Raw genomic sequence first — 17,459 nt, 5'->3', positions numbered from 1 at the left:
AAAAAAAAATACAAAGAGATGTCATTACTGTGACAGAAATTTACCTTCTGTAGAGTCTTTGAACAATCTGCTCTCCTTCTCACTCACTCTTGTTCATGACAAAGATGCTAGGATACAGTGATCAACCTCAGACATCAGTCTGAGAGGTAGGATTTTAGATGTTCATTCAACACACACACACAGAAAATACTTGGCTTCTTTTTAAAACAGACTCATTTCTAAGCTATGTGAGCTTCTTTCTTCCAGTGCTGTCATATCCAACTCTACAGAATCAAAGAATCACAGAAGGGTTTATGCTGGAAGAGACATCAAAGATCATCTCATTCCAAACCTCTGCTATGGGAAGGGCTGCAACCCACCAGCTCAGGCTCCCAGGGACCCATCCAAAACCTGGCCCTGAGCACTTCCAGAGATAGAGATGTTGTCTGGGCAACTTGATTTTTCTTGAATGTATCACATATATACATATGCACATGTATTAATATTTTCTTAGTTACTAACATTCCCTTTGCAAGGTTTCCAAGACCTAACATAAATACTTATTAAGGTGATAAGGAATTTGCTCTTGAAGACTTCTTGGGATCCCACAGATCTCCTTGTTATTTTGGTTAATTCTTAAATGTGCAGGAAAGAATGCTATAGTTAACCAATGGAAACATTTTGATAAAGGCCACTTTCATTTTTGGTACTTCCCTTAAGTGCTAATGCTTACACTTTAATGAGAAAATAATTCAGTTTCAAGTGGTTAAACTATGAAGCCAAAGGCTTATAGCATATCCCAAAGTGGGAAATTGAGCCAGTTGTTCTATTGCTGGAAAGAGTTGTTATGCAGTGAGTTTTAAAAAACAGAAATAAAGAAATCACACATCCTAACTCCCCAGTGTTCTGAAATGAACTGCATCACTGTTACAGAAGCAAGAAATGAGATGGTGGATGCATTCTTAATCTTCCTGGAAGTGCAGTGCTGTAGGACCTTGAGGAAGTTGGTCATGTCCCCCAGTCGAGAAGATGTGTAGCACAGTGACCACAAAGACATCAGAAATTGCTGTCTACCACAGCTCACCCAAGTGTATATATGGTATGGAAAGGAACATTCTCTTTTTGAGTATTCAAAGGAAACAGGGAAGCAGCTAGTCTCTGATTGCTGGCTGAGCCGCATAAGAAAGTGAGCTGCCACCAGACCATGCTTGTGTAGCATCTTGGGCCATGGTGCTCTAGTAGCTAACAGAAGAAGTGCCTGTGCTATGGGCACAGATGGCATGAACAGTCACCATGTCAAGGATGTTCAGAGTGTCTGAAGGACATTTTTGTGTCTGACGGGTGATAAGTGCATAGCTTAGTTAAACTTGCCTGCTGCTTCCACAGAGGTAAAGAATCTGGACTAAGACACTGACCACAGTCCAAGCTGATTCTCACCTACAGAAGACTCTAGCAAGTGCAGAGGAAGGGAGAGTATTTCCAGCTGCTTGGTCCTGTAAAATTCATGCTGCTCTACAGTATGTAATTTCCAATAAGAAAACATGGAGAGGTAGGAAATTGTCAGCTCAGGTCCTTTCACATATCCACAAACACAGATAAGAATAAGAAAGGCATTTTCTCTATTACAGGCAGGTAATTAGGAATTGACGTGTTGTCTCACTCTCACTGCAATTGCTTACCCTTTAGCCTCCCATCTGAGGAAATATATTATTTCTTTATACTTTTCTTGGAAATAGAAAGTACTTGACAATGGTAAACATATTCTACTAGAGGAAACATTTCACTGTGTTATAACTCTCCCTAATTATAGCTGTGTATCTGCTAGACAAGAAGCAGTTGGTGTTGGTCCTGTCAGTAGCAACTAATCTAATTTCCTGTCTGGTATAGCTACACAAGGCACCTTCACTGGTCCTGTTGCCTGTAAAAATGCTACTCCTATCCCTTAATATGGGATATTATATACTTTACTCTAATTGGGATGTTTAAAGGACACATAAAACCACCTACTCTGAAGTTCCAAGGGCAATTTTTAGAGTGCAGATTTTTCCACGCATCCTTCAGTTAAAATAATTATTTCTATATTTTCTTCCCATATTGTAGAGTTCTTTGCTAGATGAATATTGTATCTCCCCTCAAGGTGGATTTATTTCATCGGTACTGCCTGTATATCACTGGCAAAGCACTTAGGTATCCTTCAGGGTAAAATGCACTACATTCTGTTTTATTTCATATTGTGTCCTTGCCTAGATCCTTGAAAGTTTTTTATTACTTGGCATATGTTGGTTGGTGCTTTTTTTTCATAATCAGTTTAAATGCAATGTGTCCCTTGTCCAAGTTAATTACATGGTTGGGTTAATGACTCATTGCTTCAGGCAGTTGAGTAGGGAATTTAGCCAGTCATTAACATGTTGGCTGTTTTATTGCCTCTAAGTAGAAGTTTCCCTCCAAAACCTAGATTCCGAAGTGTTTACCCTAATCAGAATTGAGTGGAAGTGGAAGATCCTTTCAAAGACCGTTCCTTACACAAATCTGCCACTGAATGCAGAAACTGTTGGTTTAGATATTTAATTAACTGGATATCTAGGGGTTAAGAGAATTGTATCAGATTAATATCAATATGACAGTGAGTCAAATTCATTCTAGAGAGCTTAGCTTGTTTGAGATGGCATCCACTGGCTGCAGAGCAGGAAATGAGCCCACTGGAATAATTATAACATTTCTGAGGATGCTTAAAGCTCTATGTCAGAACACATTTGGGGGTGAAAAAAAACCATAAAATTTCACAGTCATAAAATCACTAGTTAGCTTGAACTAGAAATACCTAGAAGTATCTAGAAATACCTAGAAATACAAACATACAAACAGCAACAACAAAAACAACCAGTTTTGAAAACCATAGTTCTGTCTGTCTATGGGAAACAGGCATTACATTTGTTTTAGGAGACAGATGCCCATCCATCACTGCAATTCTCTGTAGAAGTGAACAAGAAATCCCCTTCAGCACCTTTGAAACTCCCCATCTGTTTTGAAAAATAGATGTCATCGACTACTGGAGGCATTTCGTCCTTTGAGAACAAGAAGCACAGGGAGAAAGGAAGTGGAAGGCTCGTGGGCAGGATTTGTTATGATGCTAATTATAAGCTTCTCTTTTGAGCCGGTTAGCACTTATTTCGATTAGCTGATGATCAAGACCACTTTCTGTCAGAATTTTGGCAGTTCTGGCGAAATGAAATACTTTTTTCACGCAGCTCTGCTCCCCTCCTTAGGTAAGGCAGTAATGTGCAAGCTTGAATGCATCTCTGTTTGTATACAGTGTCCCAAAGGCAATGTTTGTTTTCTTTGTTTCAGTAGACAGAGGAATTGGATTTCTCATGTTTTATTCATGAAAGTATATCTTGTGAATGTGGCCTTCAATACATACTAGAGGCAAAAATATCACTAACAGTAGCTCCTGAAAGAATCCTTACTTGTGTAACAAATGGACACACAAATTGAATTACTGGTAATGCATGCCCACCCCATAATTGTAACCCAGTTTGGAATGTTGCTGAAGCAATTATCTTAGTTCAGAATTGCAAATCAGAAGTTCCTTTTAATCACGAAAGTAGGACATCTCATCTTAAACAAAGACAGCAGTGCAGGTCTGTAACATGTCTGACAAATTACTGTCAGGTTGGCAGAATGTATCAAATTACCCTCTCCTGACACCCAACTTTAAAATGAACCTTTAGCTAAGCACTCCATTTCTTTCTTTGTTCCCAGCAGCTGTATTTGGTTGCAGAGTTGATAATTAGCAGAAATATTTTGCTTTATTTTCTTGTTTATGACCTTGTCGTATTACCTCAATTCAACCCTTGTATTTACCTGCCAAAATGATTAAAGGCAATAGGAGGCGATTATTCAGCTGATGATATCATATTTGCTGAAATTGAATTGGATCAACATAAATTTTTGGATGCTAGGGCAGGATGGTGGCTGAACAGATCCAAGCAGATGCACTGAAGCACCATGTCACTTCATCTTTCCCAGAGCAAACACATGTTGAGTCTAACAGTGCCACAGTCTGGGTGTGTTATTCAGTCTCAGCTATGGATTAATGTCTCTAATGCAAGACACTTCTTCATCTAATACTTGGTTCAGTTGGTGTCACCACTGTGCCAAGAGCAATGAGCCACAGATCAGAAATGGTTTCAACTTCTTCAGTTTTCAGCAAGGGGATAAATTCTCATCCTCTGAGTTTTCAGTGAGAGTTTGGCTCTGACCGCCCTCAGCAGTCTTTGGGTCAGCATGGGATTTTTCTAATCACTGTTGACTGCTTCTCTCTAGCAGGTTACCATTTGGTAGCACTACGGATTGTGTCCCAGTACCACAGTCACTCCAGTTCTGCTTCTTTCTGCTAAGGTGTTGGGTTGGTTAGTTAAGGTGGGCCATACAGGTACACATATCCCCATCTGTGGACTTGATCCCAAAAGCAGCGACTTGTGGCAGAGGACAGAGGCAGATGGGTGGGAGATCATTTGTCTAAGATCTAGCTCCCAAGAGTCATTTGTACAAATGAAAATCTTTCCTAAATCATTTTTCTAAATGAGTTTAGCTCTCCATGTTACTTTGATATGACTGAAAGCCTGGTTCAAGATCTTATATTGACAAATGACTATTTCATAACAAATATGATATATTTTTATGTCAACACACTGAAAAGGAAAGTGGCTCTTAAAATAAGCTGAGTTTCAAACAGTTGATGACATTCTACTTTTCAGCTAAGCTTCAGCAATCTGATTTGACTGCAGGTATATATATTTCATTTCACCATTCACTGACTTTGTGCACATGGAAGAGTTTACACAGAAAATAGCGACTTCTATTTTGCAGAAACCAGGGTGGTTTTTGGAGGTCGCTAAGGAAGACAAAGCTGTTTTTTATTCTCGTTGTTCTGTTAACAAATCCCCAGCCACGAGTTTCAGCCAACACTTTCACGGAAAATTAAACCTTTCTACAAACTAGGAGCTGATCATTCTGTGTTGCACAATTGCAGAATTCAAGAAAACACTCACAAGCTGAGGAAATGTGAGAATTTCAGAACAGGGACGTCTTCTCTGTTATAAAAACAGTGCTATTAACAAATAGTATCTCGAGAAAAAGTGAACTATGTAGTTATCAATTCCTGTGAGGCTTAATACATGTCCTTGTTTCTCAGTGCTTTCTAAATATTTCACCTTTTGATAAAAGAATTTAAAGACTTTAAATTCCCAGCAGAAATAAGTTTTTAGTAGGTTTTTGACTAAGAATTTCTAACGAAAATTCAACAAGTGCTGAGAACAAGTACTGAGTTAGCTGCGTAGTGGATAGGCGAAAGATAGCAATTCCTTACCTGTTTTCCCGGTGAAGTTTAATATTAATAATATGGCATTGCATCTGAATTACCTACCACACAAAAACATTCTGACAGGTTTGAACAGGTTCAAGGGGCAACCACAAGGGAAATAACTTTTCCCGTCTTTCTTTTTCCAGGCAACAGAGCAGATGCAGATCTACTCTTCCATCAAGTTTTGTTCAGCTCCAGAGTTACATCAGAATGGACTAATATTAAAGCTCCTGTTGTCTTCATTAGGCAAGAGTTATGTCAGACAAAACAACAACCAACAACAACAGCAACAAAAACAAACTCTGAGGAAAATAAGCAAAAAGCTCAAGAACAAATAAAAGAACCTTGTTTCAAATATACATAGACAGTGTATGCCAGAGATTAAATAAATCTCTTACAGGAACCAAAACTGTTAAGAACTGTGAATTTCTTTAAGGAAAGGAGTAATTCTTTTTATTATGATTATGTAGCTTTATGCAAATGCATATGCATATTTATCTATAATAACTTGTTATAACAGCATTAGGGTTTAATTGAAAATACAGGGTTTTTTTGATCATTTTAAAATGCTTAAGTCAGTGGATTATGGAAGAATCCCAAATTATAAGTTCTTCCTAACTTAGAGCACCATTTCAGCATTTACAATTTCAGAACAGAGCTCATGAATGAGAACCTAAGGACTTTGAGATGCAGAAGATATACAAAAAACTGACACATTTTCTTTCAAAATAAAATTTTAAGTCAATTCAATTAATTTTGTGTCAGTGGCAAATGATTCTTCAAGTTCTAGCATAGGTAAGTACATGTCTAGTCTCAGACTCTGATCCTCAGACTTCAAAAATTTCCATATTTAGTACCATCACTTTAATTCAGTTTAATGTCAGAACTGCCAAAGTGAGGCATTCAAATACCATTCTGTTCTTCTTCTCTTTGATTCTGAATACCACAAAGAGAGAAGCTGAGGTTCAGTCACCCCAGAACTATGACATCCCAGACAAAATGCCTTCAGTATCTTAAGGTGAAAAGCTATGATGAATTACTCATTTTTAACTCCATGCTTATGTGCATTCAACTACATTACCTGTACAAACTTGTATAAATGACAGAGATGTTTTGCAGTGACATGGCCACGTACAGCTGTAGTTCTCAGTGGCTTAACATGATGAAATCAAGGCTGTCAATTCTCTCCCAGTCCTCCACCCCTCCCTTGTGCTAGCATTCATGTCAGCATTACCACAGGGTGAGCCATTTCAAGACAGTTGATCTAGCTGAAGATTGATACCTTTTTTCTGCTGGATTAACTTTAGCATTAGCTTCCTGCTCAGTGCCCTTCCTGAACAGGCTCACCATGGGGCCATGGAAATGTTTTTGATGACACCTTGCCATGAAACTGATTTATCTGTTTTATTGCAGCACAGCTTTAACTTGCCTTCTTCTTTTGTTGGTCTTCATAAATATTTGCAACTGTTTTCTATAGTATGTCATAAATAAAAGCATTTGTTTGCATTCCTCCTACTCCATTTGAATTAATATACTTTTTTTTTAGGCAACTTTCATCTCAGGAAACAGACCAAAAGGTCACTATGAATTTTTATATCATCACATAACATTCTCCAGAGTATCTACAGCACAGCACAGTGCGCCCTGTTGTAACTGCAGGGGCCTAATGGAAATCTGATGACTTCAACACCAGGAAAGTCAGAATCGTTTTTAGTGACCAGTGGTAAATGCTTGGTGTGCAATACAGACACAGGGTGCATACTTATAGAATGGCCTGCGTTGAAAAGGACAACAAAAATCATCTAGTTTCAGTCTCCTGCTGTGTGCAGGGTCACCAACCGGCAGACCAGGCTGCCCAGAGCCACATCCAGCCTGGCCTTGAATGCCTCCAGGGATGGGGCATCCACAGCCTCCTTGGGCAACCTGTTCCAGTGCCTCACCACCCTCTGTGTGAAAAACTTCCTCCTAATATCTAACCTAAACCTCCCCTGTCTCAGTTTAAAATTTTTATGTGCTGAGGCTCTGGGAAATATGTCACACAAAGCAGATATTTTAGGAATCCTCATTTATCCAGAGTACATAAGGGAACACATCATCTCCAATCACAGAAAAAGAAAATTTTGAGAAAGGGCTGAAAGGTAAAGATATTCTGAAAGGGAAATCAGATAACGAGAGAGAAATAAAGGGAAGATGTCAGGGGTAAATGCCTGCACCGCAACTCCAGAAATAAAAGTTCATAGAATGCCACAGATTTTCTGAATCTTTAGATGAGAACCTACTAGTAGAGGGCTCGTGCTATCTGGAGCTGCTTAGTGTGAAGACATAGAACATAGGATTTCTCTAAAAATTGCTTTGTCATGCTATCACGTGTTCTCTCTACTTAGGTTATACAATACTCTTTTTAGTGAGGCTGCTTTGGATCATGATATGCACTGCTAGTCTGAGCTCTCAAATGAAACAAAAGGAATAATAGGACTTGCTGAGCACAGACCTTTTTGGCTCTCCACACATTACAACCTAATCTCCTACTGCTGTCTGGGAAAGTTGTGGCGTTTGATTTTCCTTTCCCCAGCAGTGCTGCTATCAGGCCTTCCTTAACATGTTGGGACAGAGAAGACTCAGAGAAATAGTTAACTCCCAACTATGTCAGTGGGGCTTATAGTACAGGTGGAGCACAATAGCAATTTAAAGATTAGAAAATACATATTTCAAGGAAGAAAATAGCCTAAGGAAAAGCTTGTCCTGCACACATTTCTTCCTGCAATATACAAAACAGACAGAAGAAGTGTATTTAATCAGACAAAATCACTTATTAACCCACAGTTAAAATCTATCACTTGATAGCCCTTACAATAATAGCAGTATTTATGTTATCCTATGCCGATCACCTTCCTAGTTGAATGATGAACATGGAGCTGTGGCCTAGATTATACTTTTTAGATTAGCATATATATAATACATCTGGTTATAGCTCTCCTAATAGGGCAAGTTCCTTCTTGCCAAGATCCTAAAGTCATTGAAATGAGTTTGGATAGATTTTAAAACGTAGGAAAATAATTTTAAGAACTATTTTACACACTGAAGTATCTACTATTTGGATTTCCTAAAACACAAGTAACAAGTTTACATAGGTAGATGCATGTTCAATTTAGGGGGATAAAAAAGTGTATTTAAAATCATAATCATATTTGCTGATTTTTTCTTAACATAAATTTATCTCAGTCTTTGATGCCCAGTGCCAGAGAGATGACAACAAACCTAGCTAGCAGTTTCACTCACTGGCAACCTCCCCGGTTGTAAATGCTGGTGACAGTTTTGGGATATTTCATGCAACAGGGTCAAATACATCTGTTTAGAAATCATGAAGCTTTCCAGGAAAAAAGAAATTCCAGACTAAACAATGCTGTCTGATCAAATTTTCATCTTTTTTTCTTATATAGTGTATCTGAAATTTTCCATGTTGTAGAAAGCAGGAAAAAGAAAGGAATTCTTTTTTCCCATAAAGTATGCTTTCACAGCTAGTGAAAACTTTTCTTCCAAGGGCCGTACGTTAGGCTAGTATATTCCATGTCTCTCCATATCTTCCATAAAGCTACACTGATGCATGTTCCTGGCAAGAACAGACACTCCCTGAGTGTCCAGTGTGGATGGAGCCTTTCTCTCTCTGTGTGAGTATGAGGGTCATATCTACTTCACCAATTTTGGAGTGGGGGTAAGAAACCCTGTGCAGATACAACTACGCACGTGAAGCCAGTATTGGAATCAAGCTTCAGTGCATAACATAGACAAAGCAGTTTACTGTGTCTTCCTGGATCATTCTGACTGCTACTTAGCACCCATCTTGCTCTTTTTTTACAGACCTTGGCATTTAGCTCCCTAATGCCATTCATTTGCAGCATGTTTTTGCCTGTCTTTGCTGGTAATTCCCCACAGCCACTGGCAGAGGCTGTCCAGTACTAATCTTCTCTGCTGTAAATATATCTGAATTTTCCTTAGGAATTCTGTAGTGAAATATTTGCAAAACTCACACTTTCGAAGCACAGAAAGGGACATTACTGTGAACTTAAAATGTTGAAAAGTTTCCCTACTCCAAGAAAAACTAAAAACTGCTGATTTACATATTAATAGACCTTTTACAGGAAGATAACAAATGCAATCTTTGGCCAGATACAGAGAATTAATTACAGCAAGATAAAGGATCCCATGAAATACACAAAGCAAGCCCTGTGTATTCTGAAATAATATTACTATGTGAAGTTTCAGTATATACTATAACACTACAGGAAGAATTATTTTTATTTTAATGTCTGTTGCAGGGTTTTACCAGGAGAGAGATGAGACAGAGTTTAGTATGTGCTGTCCATTTGAAACACTGTACTAAAGCAGACAAAGGAGATAAAATGGATAAAAAGAAGGTTACAAAAGCCACAAAGCTGAGTTCTTTATCCATCTCAAAAGTTGGAAATCTGTGAAAGAGCTCACTACTGGCAAAAAAAAAAAAAAAAAAAAAAAAAAAAAAAAAAAAGACAAATTCAAGGATAATCTAAGCACTCCAAAAGGTAAATAAGTTATTGAGTCTATTGCGGCTGCAGAACAAATAGGGGAGATACCTGCCTTCGAGCTACTGCTTGCCAGCACCACAGATAAGGTATTGTCAGAGACAGAGCGCTGCTCGAAGGACACAGAGCAGAAGTGATCGTTTAAACTGCAACAAGTCATCAGGAGCAGAGATTTCCTCTAAGTGCTCTGCAGCAAATCAAGTAGGATAGAGAAGGAATATTTACAGAAATACTCAGCCAGTTACTGAAAAGCGTCCCAAACTCTGGGAATTAGTCAATGTTCCTTCATCCAGCATATTACGAGCCAGGTAGCATTTCTGCATGATCAGTTAGATTTGATGACTAGATAACTACAGTGAGAGACATGAAGACATGAAACATCTATTTATCTCTTCATCTATATCCTTCAGTTCTTGCTTCATTGCTGTGTTATTTAACAAGAACATCCTCTGCTAGACAAACCTGTGTGACTGTAAAAGTACACCCACACTTCCCAGATTATTAGAATTCTTTGAGCTAATACAGGCATAAAAGAAGGGCAATCTTTTGTGATTTATTTGTGCCTTAAAGAAGCACTTGATAAAATCACTAACAGGAAGCTACTGGTGGGCAGAGTTAGTTATAGTGTGCACTCACATATACCCACACAGAGCTCCTTTGGGAACTGGCAGCTGGTCAACGAGTGAAATGTAAAATGATGATAACGACTTTCCAACCCAGACCAAACCTATAGAGTCCAATGAGAAATATCACATCCTTCTGCAGCACCCACAAAAACTATTGCAATGTACTAGTTTTACTGACTTATGAATAAGCTACTGCATCATCAGTTTGCATATGTATGTAAATCCTAGACATAAACACATGGATTTTAAGTAATTTCTTCTTCAGCTAGCCATTTTGCTGCTACACGATTTTGTCTGGTCCGTCGGCTTTCCAGCTAACAACAGAACCTTTGCTGGGTCCTATGAGCCATCTCCTGATAGGAAAGAGCTTGTTTCTTCCTACACCTTTGGTTTTGGTACTGTTTCTTCTTCCTAGTTGTCCATTAGCAGCATAGCCAAGTGGTCTGGTCTTGAGAACTAGGTATTTCTTAGCCTCATCTCTGCATGGTACATAATGTTGAGGGTGCACTGAGATAATGGAGCTGACAGTGTGTGTAAGGAAAGGAATCTAGGTCTGGAAGTGCTAACGCTGCTATGCTTCCCAGATGCTGAAGCTTAGGATCTCACTGGGACATCAGTTGAGTCAGTCACGCAAGAAGTTAGCAAAGGCAAGCATGTGCTTGCGTGCATTGCACAACCAGGGCCTTAAATTTCCTCCATCTGTAAAATTAGAATCACACACCTTCCTTGCTACACAGGAAATGCAGAAATTCCTTTACACAGTACCTAACAGTGATTTGAAGACACAAAGAAATGAGTAAGCATTTATTTCTAATAGTCTCACCTTGCCCTGCTTGCATGGCCTAGACAGCCATGTTTCCCAGGATGGCCTCCTCTCATTTAGCTTCTTGTAGCATTCACGATGTCTGGCTGTTATTTGCTAGAAAGCAGTATGTACGTGTTGACATTTCAAGACCAAGTACTGTAATTCTTATTAAGGTGTTCCAAATGCCACCAGCGTTGTTTTCCTGCACTCTCTAAACCCTACAGCTTCCCTTCGCTCAGTCATTCTCCTTTTAAAATATGTTTTGCCTTTCTCTGTCCTCATCCACTCATAACTACTCCTTCTATCTGTGTATCCTTCAAGCCCTGTCTTTATTTTAATGCATGTATTTCAGTAAAGCCCAAAGCTTCCTCTTCTAGTTTTGTTAGGAGATGCTTTGCAGAAATAAATTTTTCAGTGCAACTACTCTGATCACTCGGTTTGTCACAAAAGAAGAGTGCAGTGTAATCTAAGAATACATGATTTTCCTGAATAAATAGTGGCATGGGGAATTTGGGGAATTTAAGATTTATGGCTTGTCTCTAAGCAGAGAGACAAGATATATTAAACATTAATGCTTACAGTAAACATAAAAATAAATATTCAAATGTGTAAATAAAACATGAATGTGGATTTTTCAGCTAAAAAGAGGCAAGAAAATCATCTTTTATTCTTTTAACAGAAATTCCAGTATATTTTAAGTTGAATTTTGTTTTTGGTTTTTATTAAGATTGATTAATTTAGACTTCCATGTACATCCTGTGGCTAAAAATTGAGTTATTGCCAGCGCTAACCATGCTTTGAAAAAGGAAATGCCAATCTGAATTCACTTGAACTACACGCATAGTTCCTGTTCTTGCAATTAGCTTGAAAAATCAAATAACTCTGTCGTAGTAAAATGTAATGATTATCTGTCATAAAATGTAAGATCTATCCAGAGCTTGAATGTTACATGGAATGTTATGAATATTTGTAAGAGGCAGTGTTTGCTACCCTTTTCCCAGATCATTTTGCCTTCCCCCACTCGATTACACATCAATTAATCATTTTTCACAAAATTGAAAGAAAAAAGAAAGCGTTACAGAGTAGTACAAAGAGAGTATTTCAGATGTTCTGGAATCATATTACTGAACAGTTTTTATCTCAACTGAAGTTTTATTTATTAATCCAGTTAAAAATTTGATATTCCTGTTTTAATTAAGCGATGTGATATTGCTCACGCATTTTAAAAAGCTCTACTTGTTATAATTCCTTCTGTGATGGTACTATTATGTCACCAAGTCCTAGATAAATCATAACTTTATGAAAGCCCTAAAGCCAGTTCCCTTATGAAGTCAGTAACTTTGGCCCAGGTAGCAGATGGCTGGTGGTGGGAACGGCTGTGCCCAGCCTGAATCCGTGTTCTCCTACCAATGGAGAACATCTGGCAGCTTGCACTGCCTATGGTACCCTTTAGCACAAGTTGCTATAAGGGAAATAGCACAGCAATCTGGATGCAATCTGGATTCATAAACTCCTCCACTGACAGGACAACGTACATCAAAAAATCCCAAAATGTATTTTACTGGGAGGGCTGGATTTGCAGCTGTTAATTAGGGAAGTAAGCACACAGTGAGTAAAGTGTACTTGCTTATGTTCTCATCATTGGAAAATCTTAATATTTAGCAACATTCATTCTAACAGTTACATAACAGATTACATTATCTGGAAACACTTATTAAATAATGGCAAAACTATTCAGTGTACATAGCCATCATGTTTTTATTGTGTGCACACATGTAAGCAGGAGGAGTTGGTTCCAGAAGTGCCAAAGGAGAAAGAACACACAAACCCAGGTTATTACAGGCGATAATTCTGGGAGTTATCCATCTCCATAAGAAACTCTGAGCCATAAAGTAAACATCTCCAGTAATGTTGAGAGAATATCCAAAACAAATACAGCTGACAGTGATATGTCTGATGCTTTAAAGTTCTGTTGGACATAGCACAAACCATTCCATTCACTCCACTGAAATTTACCTTTGCTCCTTACCTATGAGTGCACAGAAACAACTTGAACATTTATCTCCAAAATCTTGTATCCCGATATCACTTGTTTTAGTAGGAATTATCATCTTTGACTTCAAAACTTCACTTCACTCTGAAAGGTTTTCAGGATATTTTGGCTCACAATGTGAAATGATATTGGTCTGAAATGATGTGTTGGTACCATAAGTCCAGCTGAGTCATGGATTTACAAGCAGTACTTTACACAAGAAGGCTCTTGAAGGACAATTTGTCTCTTGCAATGCTCAAAGAAAGATTAGCATGTAATTAGCTCCTGGCAGTAGCGTGCTTTCAGACAGTGGGATGTCAAACAGATTTTTGGGTGGCATGCAAACCAGGTAATGGGTGCAGTGAGCCCAACAGCCAGGAAGAGGAAGTTGCTGCTACTCTTGGCCAGAGATAGATGCATGCTTTTTGTTGTCTGTGTTAACTAATACTTCATCACCATGTACACAACCCTCAGTAAAATGAGTTTCTTAATCCACAAACCTCATTTCTTGATAATTACTTACATAATCATTGCATTGCATTTTCCTGCTTGAAGAGAAATGAACAAAAGACTTGGGAAATGGGGGTAAACACTCCATGTTAGAAAAAAGGCTCATCCCAACATGGAGTCACTGCATTAAGCATTATGAACAAGGAATGTCAGGCCCACAGTTTCTTCTACTCACCCATGGCTGAGCTGCTGATGCCCAGGACCAGCTCCAACATGACGCTACACATGACCTGCTTGCACTCTTGTCCCCCTCAATGGCAGGAGCTTAGCATTAGTGCTGGACTTCCTCATGTCTCTCTTTGCATGGCTGCACCACTATCAGGTTGATGTTGAAAATGCTTGCAACAGGCTTATTGGACGTACAGGTAATATGTTGGGCCTTGAAAGACCAGTACTCAGTCTAACCTGTGAAACCTGGCTTTGTTAAAAATATGTAGTTAACGACATACTTTTCTTCAACACGTGGAGTTTCTGTTGCCAATTTTTGCTAAATTCAGGATGAATGTGACAGTATGTGAGGCAATGTTTGTTAGGGTCTAGAGATTATTTTCTATCTCCCAGCACCATCTGGCACTACGGTGGAAACTCTGAATGAATAAACACTGCTTATCGTTCTGTCAATCACTCATCCATCAGAAAGAAGCCAAAACACTAATGTACTCATCCTGTTTGTCATTTGACAATCAGGGACTACTTCACAGTAATTGAGACAAAAACTACAGATTAAGGTCTGTAGAAGAAATGGACAACAGAGATTTAGCATCGTAATGCATTATTCAGTTCGACTGATGCAGAGAACAGGGCTTGATGGGTTTGTAGTTTCTTTTTTTAAGTATCTCTTTTGCACACAGGTGCTGGAATTGTCAGTTAAGTTGTGTACATTTCTTGTTTTTATTTAGAAGAAGTGAGATTCTATGGTTTAAATAAAGTAAAAAAGAATACTGATGAGAACTGCATGATAAATTCATTTCTAGTAATGGATACCCAGGTAGTATTTGTTTATTACTGGGACAATAGTTGTAGGACAGACAATGTTCAGTTCAACATTTTAAGGTAATTCTGTCAGTTCACTCCTCAGAGCACAGAGCTGCCTCCAGATTCTCTGGCTCCGCTTCCCCTGTCACAGCAGCAATCACTGCAGCTCTAGCAGTGAGTTCTCCTGGATAACAGACAGACGCAGAATCCTTGATTAAAATGACACCTCTTCTTAAAACTCATCTCACCTGCAAGATCTGTTCTGGTTTGTAGAGTGCTTATGAGGGAAGTATGCTGAAGAGGAGTGTCTCCGCAGCAGCACATACATGCCCCTGGCTTCTCCACTTGAACTGGGTGCTATCAGCGAGAACACAGAAAAACTTACTTTTCCATAACACCTCAAAATTTCACACTATTCAGGTGATGATATTTTCTAGTGAGAAGATTTCTAGAAGGAATGGGCAAGTGGTTGCATATAAAAGAATAAAAAGCCCAATGGAAACAACAGCTCACTCATTTTCAAAGGAGTAGAATGGATAATATCCTAAGGTAGCCTTTTGTATTCTGTTTTTCTTCTCGTACAAACAGCTGAGCTTCGTGAAGCACTTTCCCTTCTCCCTTTTATCGTTTAAAAAATGATGCCGTTGGTTCTATTGTCACTGAGGACACAACTGTGTCCTTCCATTCTGATACCCGGAACTGAGCAGCCTCTCTGGTGCTGACTCTGCAGGTGCATGTGGCTTGCTAACACCGCTGTCACAACCCCTTCCCTAGCCATCTCTGCTCCTTGATGTTGCAGAAAATGAAGGCTTTATGCTTTGAAATATTTTTGGTTTGTCCTCGCTGACAGCAGGAACATTTTTTGCAAGGGGCAACCGAACACAATAAGCGCTGCCACAGATCTTTTTTGGCTGAACACGTCCTATTTATCAGGGCATTTCTTGTTTTCTTTTGCTTTCTGTAGTCATAAAATGTCACTTCAGTCTTACTTGGACTCTGAAACTCAAATTACATTGGCAAAGTGTGTAAGACAGAGAACATTCCTGTAACAGAGAGAAAGGAGAACCATTGTTTACTTGTTGGGTCAGCTCTGTCCCAGTTTTTAAAGATCATATAGGAATCCCCTGAAAAGACCTTTGTGCCTTTTTCAAAAGGACAGTTTTAGTCCGTCAGAGGGATGCAATCAAGATTCACTTTCTGACTTTGTGACTACTGTTAATATTCAGGGCAGTTCATAACATTTTTTAACATAAATTTTTGTAGAGATCGTGTTCCTCCCACGGAAGTTTGTCTCTGCATATCAGGACAGATGACTGCACGCTCTCCTTTGTCTCAAACCCCATTTGATTCAACTTTCTGTTATAATGAAATGTATTGCTAAGCCATCATTTTTGCTACAAATATGTTCCTTTGGCTGCATCACAGTCATGGATTATTTGCTGCACAATCTTTTCAGCTCAGAGATGAATATACATTTTGGGACCAGCTTCTGAAATACTGACTTGCTTCAGGAAACTTCTTATAAGCAAGAGTTGGAAGCCAACACTAAATCAGTTTTGTGTATTTTATTTCCCAAGGAATCAGACTCACTTTGTTTATTATCTATCAAGCCTAAAGCATAGCGTAAAAAACAAGACTGAATCAGAAGAGGACATTATAAAAATACTGAATCTGTTTTCCTCTTCCAGTGAAGAAACACATTCATTCACTTTAATACAAAAAAAAGTACTATGATACAAAGATACAAAAAAAAAGAAAACTGGAGGGTTCATACATTTATTTCAAATACATAGCAAAATCTCAGCTCTTCCCTTATATTTCCAAAGCAATTTTGCCTTGTGATCTCAAAATATTAAAATGTATGATAGCATCAGCATATTAAAGTAGATATTTAAGCACAATTTCTAATTAGTTGTTATTAACAAATACATCAGGCCTGAAGTTTCTGACAGTTGTACCTGAAGGAATGTGAACATAGTACCACTGTAACAAGTTTACTGCCTCCACTCCTTAATGAAATAGAGCTGCAAAACATAAACACCTGACACAGTATTTTAGTAATCTCCGATCTATCCATAGTAAATGATACTCACATGCTAGGCCTGAAAAAGTATTTATTTACATTCTCATGCCTCCAAACTGCACCTTCCAACTACTTCTGAGCATTGTTGATTTTGAACAGGGGAAAAGGAAGAACTAAAAATAGTGACTTTCTTAATAGCTGCAAATGCACCCATAGAGTTCACTCAACATCATTTGTACCTCACATACAGAGGTAAAATATTCAGTAATCATCTTAATGGGGTTACCCACACCACCATCCCCTAAATTCAAAGACAGATTAAACACAGCATGAATCTCTTGCGGATTCACATCTCCTGACAACTCAATCCTGCACCAAATTTTAGTGCCACAGGCTCTTAGACATATGTGGGTGAGTGAAAGGCACTAAATCACATCACTGGGAATTGCAGCTTGTGTCAATAAAGCCCCACACATTCAAACAGTGGCCCAGTATGGCCATACAGTTGAAATCAGGATCAGATTCCAAATGTCCACACAAGTACATTGTTGTCTGCCTGAGCTCATCTTCAGATCAACTGGTAAA

Source organism: Tetrao urogallus (genome assembly GCF_951394365.1).
Source record: "Tetrao urogallus genome assembly, chromosome: 1".
Classification (NCBI taxonomy): Eukaryota; Metazoa; Chordata; class Aves; order Galliformes; family Phasianidae; genus Tetrao; species Tetrao urogallus.
Note: the sequence above shows the minus strand (reverse complement) of the source record.